General features: G+C 34.1%; 1 pseudogene; it reads right to left on the reverse strand.

The window, feature by feature from the left end:
- Nucleotides 1–7,634: 7,634 nt before the first annotated feature.
- Nucleotides 7,635–11,360, reverse strand: LOC124895097 (annotated as a pseudogene).
- Nucleotides 11,361–11,974: the final 614 nt, after the last annotated feature.

Genomic DNA, 11,974 nt, shown 5'->3' on the forward strand with positions numbered 1-11,974 from the left:
CTTTTAAATCTCTTACTAGACATTCCAGGCTGCTCAAATAAAGAAAGTGTTAATATTTATAGGAATTGTAGTAAATAAAATTTAAATATAAGTAGTGAATTTTCATTTAGAGTTGTACATCCAGTTTGTGTGTGAAATACTCTTTTTCCGGCCATTCTTAATCCGCTAGTGCAACGCCCTAAAGAAAGAAAGGAAGATATTAAGTAGAAGGTATGGATAACTAGTTTACAACACACATATTAAGCAAAATATCTTTTCTGTAGAATTCTTTTATCTATCCCTTCCTCTTTCCGCTGCACCTATTTCTTTTTCAATAGTAGATATTGTATCATATGATGAACTTGGACCTACACTTGAGACTGCATCAATTGATAAAATTGGGCCAGTATTTATATTAGTGTCAGCAGCAAGTGCACCTCTTAGACATTTTATTTTATTGTGACCCTTGTTATGGAAAGTGATGCATGACATCTCAGTTCCCTTCTTGGATAATTTTTCAGTTTACTTTTTTATTCCACTTTCTTCTTTATTTCTATTCTTTTCAAGCCTACATGGTATCTTTCTAACAGGAGATGGCATAACAGAGATGTTCTGTAAGTCTGGCCACATCTTCATTTTCAAAACTGATTGAATGAAATAACTGTATGTGTTTATTTAAGTTTCTGTATTATACCAGTGATAGATGTAGTTAACTGATTTTAATTTCTTGTGGTGAAGAGAAGCCACTGCATGAGGACATGGTATACCCTTCAACATCTATACTTTACAGCTATAATATTATCTAGGAAGATCCGCAGTATACCTATATCCTCTATCAAACACCTCATATCCTATATCAGAATTTCATTCTATGCTGTACTTTATAGATCTTATTGTATTTTCATTTAGTACTTTCATAGCCATTGAAAAAATGTCACTAATTCAAATTTCACAAAAAAATTTCACCTGCCGCACTTTTTTCATCATTTTAACCCTTAGCTCTTTTAACATTGTAATTATTGTCTTGTCTCTTGCTCTTAAAATTCAGACATTAAAATATTCTGTCATGTTATTGTCAATAATATCACACTTTGTGCAAAAGCTAAAGTAAATCTTGCTTCATCTTTCTGGATTGAAATACATCAACTTATTTAGTATTTATTTTCCACCCAACATCTTCGTATAGCTAATGTTGTTCCAAAGCTCATCCTTAAAAGTAGATTTTGCACATCTCCAAAAATATTTTTCTTCTCAATACCTCTACATATAGAATTTTTTGATCAGTTTGCATGGACATGCCTTGCACACATTCGATGTTCAACATTTGATAAACATCCAATTAAAATAATTTTAAATTCCTAAAAGAAACACAGAAACAGTTATCGAACATAACATATAATTTTGCAAAAAAATTATAGTTGTATAAAGTGCACCAAAATTAAATAAATTCTTACCCTTTGCATGTTTGTAATCACTGTCAAATATGTTCCATCTTTCAGTTGAAGATCTTTTTTTACAATTCTGATAAACCAATTTCAAATGGACTTATTTGCAATCTCAATAACTGCCCATGTCGGTGACAACATTTGAATGTTTTCATCTTTAAACACAATAACTAGTAACTGTCTTTTTGACACTTTTTGAAAAATAATCATCCAAACTAATGCACTTTCTATAACCAGCTAGGAAGGACTTTTTCATTGCATTAAAACATATGTAGAAGTTTAGAAATATTTTTCTACTATATTCAAATATTTCATCATGAAGCTTCACTACACGTTTACTACCTAAATTTGATCTTAATAATTCATCTCTATAATTTAAAATTCTCTCAAATTTCAGATTATAATCTCTCATTAATTCTGCAATCACTTTATTTCTAGCTCTCCTACATACTGTTTTACCAACATGTAAATCTAATTCCTATAAGCAGCTGAAATCTAATTCCTATAAGCAGCTGAAACTCAAAAATTCTAATGTCTAATTGTTCGTTTATTCTCTAATTAAAGTGGTTGGTTAAGAACTTAGTATTACAAAGTTTGTTCCTATTGGTAGGATCACACTCATAAACTGAATTATAAGTCTTCACAACAAAGCTCATGGATCTAGAATCAATGCTAGCATAAAGAAGTCATGGACAACCAAATTGTATACCTAACCCTTACCTTTGTAGGTTTATTAACATATTTTTCAATTATAACATGTTCAACAACAACATATTTAGTAACATCAGCTCTAAATTTATTATCACTTTAAAAAATAAGTCCTAATTTCCACACAACTTTCTAACAGTCTGAATTATATATAATTTTATTATTTTTTTTCTTCTTCTAACCTTATCTCTTTGTTCAACTTGTTCAACTTCATCTTCTTTATTAGTTACATCTTCTGAATCAGTTTCAAAGTTGGCAGCTTCATCTGATGGGTAAAAAAGTTCATCACCAACTAATTTACCTTTCAAACTATTTCTATCACAATATACAGATTCATCATAGCCATCACCCGATCCCTTTCTTCCAATTCCTAACTTAACATGTTTAGAAATTACTGTTTTTTTTTTCTGTTGCTCTTTTCTTCTCTAAGACCTCTTAGCTCTTCATCCACATATTTATCCACACCACTCTCAATTTCTATACCTCCATAAATTGATTCTACATCTAAATCTACAGTAGATTCAACTTTATTAATCTCTTTCCTAACTTGTGAAAATTCATCAGTAATTGAGGGACAGAGCAGTAGGAACTAGTAAAAGCAGCAGTAGAAAGTGCAGTAGCAGTAGTATGATGAATAGCAGGAGAAAAGACATGGGCAACATGAGGACTAGCGGCAGCAACAGCAGGAGAAGAGACATGGGTAGTAAGAGGAGAGACATAAGCATTAAGAGGAGGAGGAGGAGAACTATGAGCAGTAGGTTCGACAAAAGGAGGGGTAGTTGGATCTGCAGAAGAATGAACAATAGGAGGGGCATTTTCATTATTTTTAGATGGCCTGTCGACACTCCCAATGTTATTTTTCATGTCTTTATTAAAAGACAAACCACTTTTATCCTCCACATGTCCTTCCCCATTACTTACATATTTCAATAAAGGTGGGGCCAATAGAGTGTTAGCAATCATGTGATACATAACATCTTTCAAAATAATTTCCTTATACAATTTTTGTGAAATCTCAATTGTGTCCTGGTCTGACCTAATTTCTATTAAACAAGAACATTTAGTAGTCTTACATATAGTAAGCATTGTCCAAGACCATATCTTAAATACTTCACATAATAACTAAATTGAAAATAAGATAGCCTATCTACATCAACATCTAAAAATTCAGTAATTCATCCACCAACATAGCTTTTTTCTTCCCCCCTTCACTTTATCCTTACTAAGAATCCCACCATGATAAATTCTCAAAGTGATCAGTTGAAAACTCATTTTAAAAACCTAAAATCATTGACCAAGAAAACATAATAAAGTAAGATCCTTGACATCGACCCAAACAACATCGCATAGTACACGAATAAAAATATAAAATTTATGCAACAATTATAAGTCTCACAACTCATTTTATTACATATTGAACCATATACACAAACTTTAACACATTAATTTTGAAAATAAAATAAAGACGACGAAAAACTCCTAGTTCAAATCACAAGAAAAAATTCATAATATGTAATAATTATAAGTGTCACAGGTTATTTTATTACATATTGAAGCATATAAATAAACTAAAACACATTAATTTTGAAGATAAATTAAAAACGACAAAAAATCCTAACTCAAAAAATCTGGATCGAATTTAGGAATGAAAAAAGAGATGGGGCTAACCTTTTAACTGAAATCAGTAGTCCCTGGATTGTAATCCTAGCGTGTAACCTCTAGCTTGTAACCTCTAGCGTGTAACCTCTATCTTACCTTAAAATCAACCGAACTCAACTCGTAACAATTAAACTCAACTTGAAACGAAAAGAGACAAATAATTTTTGATAGTGAACAATAAAAAAGATATAAAATTAGTTTTTCATCTCTTCTATCGGGTTTAAATTTGCTAATCCACTTGAAAAGAAAAGAGAGAAATGATTTGAAGTCCTGTTCGTCGATCCTCGATGGGCTTCAAAATGAATTTTTTCTTTATTGATTCATATTCTACTCGAATGGATCGGGTAAGGTGTAATAAATTGGGTTGGATCGGGTTAGGGTGTAGTAATTTGGATTGGGTCTGTTTAGGTCTAATATTTTAGGTTGGGTCGAATTAGGTCTAGTATATTGGGTTGGATATTTAATAGAAAATATCAAATTAAATACGTGACATCACCATAGGGTGAGTGTATGTAACGTCCCAAATCTGGTACCCGAAATGCCACACGGTGCTCATGACCCGGAAGGACCATAAGCTAACCCATGACTGATATCTGTAACTGAGCACTGAATAATATACTGTAATTATGCGGAATATAAGCTGTAAGGCCGTAAGGTTCAAAACTGAGCTAATACTGAATATAAAATAATGTCTGTAATGGGGTATAATAATACCCAAAATTGAAATAAACTGTCTGAAACATGCTTTAGTCTGAAAGACTCTAAACTGTCTGAAATCTGTGGAGTTAATGGGACATGTCCCCAACTAATTCTGAACTACTAAAATAATAAAATTATAAAAAATCATGCTATCCTCGAATGAGGAGGACTCACCGATAGTCTGGCTGCTGAACGACTGATCTACTAAGGATGCTCGGGAGCTCGTGCTTCTAAACCTATGGTATAAAACACCATAGCGCAAATATGTCAGTACGTTTGAATATACTGGTATGCAAGCGAGGTAGGTTGAATGCAATGGTTCATATACATGAGCAATACTAACTGACTGAATAACATGAACGTGAGAATACATGCATGAATACGTAGCTGTAACTGAGATAGTAATAACACAGACTCATGAATTCTAATAACGTGGATTTACTGATATCTGAGTACTAATATTGGGATACTGTTTGATTAAGTCTATTGAGTACTGAGGAACTGATGTCATATTACTAATAAATAATGACTATTTCTGACAGTTATGATCATGAAGAACTGGTCTGATTGATTATATCTAACAGTCCTGAAACTGAATACTGATAACATGTGTTACTGATAACTGATATAGCTGATACTGAATGACTGTATCTGACAGTCTAGATTCTGATGAGTTGAACGACTGTATCTAATAGTCTTGAAATCTATAGAACTAAACTGAGTTCTATTACTGAGACTGGATCTGAAACTGAGACCGTGGGAGGTAATCATCTAATCGACATGCCCCGAAACTGAACTGGTGGGGTCCAACCTGTAACCCCAACTGGAAGGGTATCAGTACCGTGCCACAGGTAAAGACAAACTGTGAGTAAACCTTCTCTGACAGGGAGTTCTTCCGTCAAACCCTCCTATAAGGAAAACTCAAATGAGATGTATAGTCCCTAACTCGTATGGGTACATCTCAACCTATGCTGGCTACGTAGTTTTGGAACGCAGGGATTGCTACTAAAGGTCACACCCTCAACTGGCTGACAGCGTGTGTCCTCATCTCTATGTTCACTCGGTGCTGAATCCTACTCCCAACTGAATAGACACAAAACCGATTTCCTAGTTTATACTAGGCTGGGCTGATTTGTTACTGTTTTTACTTATTAACTAGATTAAACTGAGTTCACTGGATTTTCGTTGACTGACGAAATACTACTGAGACATGATGACTGACTGAGATCACTGAGATTTCTGAGATTACTAAGATTACTGAATGGGACTGGACTGCTACTGAGTTTATTGAGTTTTCCTGAGTTACTTGACTAATTGAATTCTACTGATCATGGCTTGACTAAGAGTATCGTGAAAACATAACACTAGCTCTAGGCACACAGCTAAATTATTGGGTACAAGTACCCCCAGGACTCGATAGCATGAAACTGATGAGATTTGACACTTCTTGAACACATGACCAATATCAACAATCCATAATACATTAATTTGAAGATTTCATGAAGCACATGGTTATCATAGTCTTGTACATGAATGGAATTGCATATAAACATGTCATACTTTCATTTGTTAAAGCATACATTTGTCACTTGGGTCACAATTAAGCTATAATGCATAATTTCTATTCTCTTAGGCATTTTATCATACACCTAGGATGCATGACTTAGGACATAGGCATGACCATCAAATTAATACAACAAAACTCCATATTTCAACTCAATTTCACATTTTTCAGACCACATACTAGCATAGGTTCATGAACAACACATAAAGATTCCAACTTAGAAATCATACAACCATAAACACATAAACATAATCAACCCACAACAAAATATTCACAATATAAGATTTAAAACTTGATTTGTGGGCTTCATAGATGAAAAGAATCCATGAATGAATACTGTGCATACCTTAGTTCTTAATTCTACGAAGATTGACAGAGAGATTCTTGAATTTGAATTCTCAATTGAAAACTCTAGCTTGTTCTTGAGAGAAACTTGAGAGAAACATTATAATTGGGTGAAATATGGCTGAATCACGTGTTATTGGGTTTATATAGGGGTGGAAAATTGGCCCTTTTAACCCCGAACGTGTCTTTTTAATTTTTGTGAAAATATTCCCGATCTGGACCCTTGGCGCGACGCGGCGCTTTCGCGCCGTGTCTCTGTAAAGTGACAAATGGAAAATTGCATGGTGGCGCAACGTGGAGCTATCGCGTTGCCACTCTGTTTGCGAACTGGAAGTTTGGCGCGATGCGCCACTATCGTGGAGCAACACTGAAAATTGACAATTGCCATTTAAGCTGGCTCCGCGACGCGCTGATGGCTCAGGTGATACACTGTCTTACTAAAAAGGCTCTAACTCTTTGCCCGGGTGTCAGATTTGGGCGAATTTGGTATCAATGGAAAGCTTATTCAATTTTCCACATGATAAAAAGTGAAAATCTTGAAAATACCACATGATAAAAGTGGATTCATCTTTAAAACAAGTCTTTTACATTTCTGGGATGATTTTAAGCTAGGTAGAAGTACAGGGTATTATAGTGTACTCCACTCCATTCAATAAACTTGGGCATGAGTGTCGTGGGGAGTAATTAAATTCACTTTTATAATATAGGTGTGTAATAGACCACATCAATAGTTTAAGTGTGTCTTTGACTTTTTGTTTTTGTGTATAGTTTAGAGTGGAAACAATGAGTTTTTCCCTTGAACCAAGTTACATTAATTTAACTGGTAAAACTTATGTTAGTCTTTTGGTCAGGACTTCAAGTAAAATTTATCACACAGTTACATTTGTGCACTCTCAAGAAAGAAAATTGAGTGAAACTTGTTGAATTTTATATTTAAAAATGATTGATTCATATTTTAAGTTCATGATATCATCGGATTGAGGACTAACTCACTTGATGAGTTATCCGTCTTTCATATTTGAGGTGGAGGGTTCAAACTCATCAAAGTAGCGTCACATCCGCTTTTCCCTCTCTCCTCTCCTCCTCTAATGTAATTAGATAAAATATATACAAAAGTCTAATTACAATTTACAAATATAGTAGCATTGCTTTATACTTTTAATTCAATCCTCTTACAATAAAATCAACCATATAATATGGTATTTTATCATCTTTGTTTTTTCCCAATTTTTGGCCTATAAATATGCGAGAAGTAATTGATTCCAAATATCAGGAACACCAGGCAAGCACCAATGTATGCAATCCACAAAATGCAAAGGATCATTTTTTTGCTCATCAGTCAACAATTTGCCATGTAATTCACCATAAATTGATGAATGTGCATCAATTCTGTACTCAGATAATTGTGTGATGTTAAGTACAGTAACATGAACTTTCATCCTGTTGATCACACTGGTCACAGCCTGTTGAAATCCAAGTAGCAAGCATCACATGAAAGTCAACAAAATAATTTTTAATCAGACAACAAAGTGAAGTATGTTACAGTACCTTCATCATCTCTTTGTTTGAACCAAATCCCCAATGGCCTCTCTTCATTACTGGTCTTGTCTTATTGAACCAATTGATTCCATTTATGCTCCCCCAATCTTTATTCCTGAATTAATATTTTGTATACATTTTCTAAACTTGTGTGAGTTTATGTTCCATCAAATTGAAAGAGGTTATAAGCATACATCATTGTCAAGGGAAATTTTTTTATATTAAAGTCATTTTTCTTGGGTATAATTTGGTCAAAATTAAATAGAGGGCGAAGCTCATTTTCTTACTATTATCTTAACTTTTAACTTCATATTACTTGCTCTAATTTTTTGGACTCACTTTTTTTTAATCAAAACAATAATAGCTTTGACTTTCGTCTCTAATTTCTTGTTAAATTACCTGTAGCAAACAAGATTTCTTTTGATAATACCTAGTTAAATGGAATTAGCGAATGGTTTTGTTGTTTAGCAATAAAATTACCTAATTTTGTCAGGAGAAAATACCTTTTTCATGAAAAATGACTTCTGTCATATCAAATACATATACTTACCATTGGTGGGTAGGTGACATAGTGAAAAAGAAAATTCGGGTTTTAGTAGAATCAAGGGTGGAATCGATCCAATTTGCCCATGTCTTCAAAGCAAGTCTATAAGAAACTGGTATATCTAATTCTTCGTAGCCTTCTTCTCCCTTTTCAAATTCACCCCATCTGCAATAGTTAATTTCATCAATTCATCAAGAACTTTAATTGGAATAATAAGAAAAAATTTCTTCTTTCAGTAATTAATGTACTATTGGTTGAGAAACTATACGGCCTCCATTCACTTTTACTTAGCCAAGTTTCGCTTCACGAGAGTCAATAATTCTACTAATCTTCAAAACTAAATTAAATTGGGTTAATTTAATATTTCAAATTTCAAATTTGGATGTTTGAAAACTGTACGGAAAGTATTATAAGTTGCAATTTGTTTTCACATTTGTATGATGAAAAAATATCTTAAAATGTTGGTGAAAGTCTATGCCTCTTAGGTTTGAGGATTGTGCTTGTGGGCCGGGTGAATATTTCTGAATAGTGGATCTAGTGGCCGATTGTTGTTCCAACTTGATAAAGAGGTTGTCGCAGCTCCTGTAGTAGGTCACAGGATTTAGCGCTACAAGTAAAAGTGAACGAAAGGAGTGACTTATAATGTGTATCTTGAGGCCATTCATCCACCAAATGTAAGTATTGAAAACAAGGATATCTACTCCTAACCAGTTTTGGGCACGCTGGGTGATTGAGTCCACTTTAACTATTTTTTGGTTCAGTGTTAGACTCCACCAGGAATGGTGCCCAGTAGAACTCAATGGTGGCATAAAATTCCTGTCAAATTGATCGACGTATTCATAAGCTGCAAATTTTGAAACGAATTATTAAAAAATCTTAGGACTGAAGGTCCGTGACATTATGAAACGATGTGAGATGATACAATTACCTTAGCTTTAAAGATAGAATGAACACGGTCTCGTTCCATGGACTTTTGGTCTTATGGGATTATAGATTCCACCAAGCACACAAAAGATTGCCATTGATTTCTTTGTAGTGAATCTCCTATGAACATTAGCCTCTTGCCTAGAAGTTTTTTGAGTGCAATTTTAGGATCAAACCTGGACGTAGTCATTGAAGAAACTAAACGTTAGTTATTTCAATGTTAAAGCAAGAAAGTTTTTCCATTTTATTATTGAGATTTGACTTAATAATTTCTAATTGATTAAGTGCTACGATAATTGGTGATTGGTGTATTAGCTCGGGGCTCTTTCACCCAATAATTAGTCATTTGACTTCAGACTTTTATCAGAGAAAGGTTAATCAAATTTGAGGTCATCAATTGGTAGGACGACTAAAAATGGCGACTTGGCCCCAGAGAAGTATGATTTGTGACCATATATATATATATATATACCCAGAGAAGTATGATTTGTGACCAACTCGGCTCAAAAAATGAGATACCAATCCAAACAAACTAGCCAAAGGGGTACCCCAACTGTGAGAGCTATTATTTCACGAAAAGAATAGAGGTTATTATAGTGAACCAATGAGGACCAACGACCTCATTGGTCACAATTGACGCTTCTTTGACCTATGCCATCACTCTTGGCACCCCTTTTGGCCCATTGAATGGTCATTACTAGCACCCCTCTTGGTTTTAGGCCATTACTCCTAGCAATCTATCAAGCCACCACTTCAAGTCATAGCCTCAAGCCTCGATCAATATGCTTCGGAAACATCGATTCAAAAGATTAGTCTATTAGGTAAGAGAACCGTAATCGAGCCTATAATTTCATTAGTATTTCTTTTCTAAATTATTGAGAGACAATTGACACACCACAAATTTTTATATAGAAATAAAAATATTAAGAATTGACATGAAATACCTTGGTAAATTACCTTGGCAAGACACATTCATCAGGCTGCCATTGCCAGTAGAGATAATTGAAATCATTTCGGCCATTTTTAACCCAAGTATATTGTCTGTCGATGTAAGGACAAGTGTTGTTTTCAATGTTTTTGGGTACAAGAATCTGTATTTAGGCACAATAACTTCAACTCAAGTTCATGTGTAAAAACAAGAACACCTATGAAGTTGCTTAACACCTTCAACACAAGATTAAGGATAATCTTTTCAAGAAGTATGTTAATTTTCAGAAATAAGATGAAACGAAATTTTTAAGGCCAAGTCCCCCGACTTCACAGAGTGTTCTTAAGGAATAATTTTCCTCACTGTACCTGAGGTTATGGAATCGTCCTCCCAGGATAAAATGACCTTCAATCCAACAATAGCGAAACCTCAAATTTCTAGATTCTTCGAACTCACTCAACAGGTAATGATCACAACGAGTTTTTGAAGATATAAAGAGTGTTTTTACTGTCAAAAATCTTGTTAATACCTAAGGAATACGTCAGGTATTTAATAGCCTTTAAGTGTCATTTTAGAAAGGATGCATTGGTTTAGCAAAAATGCACCTATTCAGTACAGTCACGTCACCTGCACCCAGTTTGTGCTGGACTTACACCTGAACTGCGGCCGCAGGTGACACTGTCCGAATTCCAGTAACTATTTGTGCTGCACCTGCGCCCGCAGGTTGTCCAAGTGCGCGTGCAGATCACCCTACAACGTGAAACAGTGTGTGCCTTTTACCTCGAAGGGTCACAGATCACTTGTTCTTCAAGATTTAACTAAATTTTGTCTAAAAAATAGATCTCATCGATCCAAATTCGAAGCCGAGCGAGCGACGAAGACGATGGCGTGAGGCACCTCTTGTTTCTTGCCTCACTTACCATGTGGAGTAAGTGTTCCACAATATAAACACCTTAAAGCTTCTTTTCCCACCAATGTGGGAGAATTTAGTAAGCTTTCCAAAAAGAGTACGCTTTGTAGACACATAATTTGTAGACACATAATTTTGTCCCTCCCAAAAAATATTTTACTCACTTTTATTTATCTTATCGTTTTTTTTACTTAGTAATTTTTCCCCCAAAAAATAAAAATAATTAAGTACATAGTACTTTTGACTAGGGGTGTACAGACCAAACCGTCAAGTCAAACTGAACCGAATAACCAAACCAAACCGCGAAAAAAACCCGACTTATGGTTTGGTTTGATTGGTTTGGCGTTAGAATAAAAAACCCGACCATTCTTGGTTTGGTTTGGTGTTAATATAAAAAAGTCAAACCGAACCCGAACCAAACCGACATAATATATATATATTAGTTTAACCGCACATGTCTCGCACGTATAACCTTTGATTATTTAAAATTAGACGATTTTGTCTATTGCGAAAGCTTATATAGATATTTATATATAACTTTATTATTAAAAGTTAAATAGTAATTTACTCAAATAGAGTGGATTATAAATTTTTATAAAGATATCTAATTATAATAACATTGCTTGCTTACAGATCTTATGCCAAAATAAAGACTAAAATTGGACACAACAATAAAATTAAAACCTTATCAATTACATGCACAAAAGATGATAAAAGAAATATTCCTAGA

This window comes from Capsicum annuum, unplaced genomic scaffold, assembly GCF_002878395.1.
Source record: "Capsicum annuum cultivar UCD-10X-F1 unplaced genomic scaffold, UCD10Xv1.1 ctg79892, whole genome shotgun sequence".
NCBI lineage: Eukaryota > Viridiplantae > Streptophyta > Magnoliopsida > Solanales > Solanaceae > Capsicum > Capsicum annuum.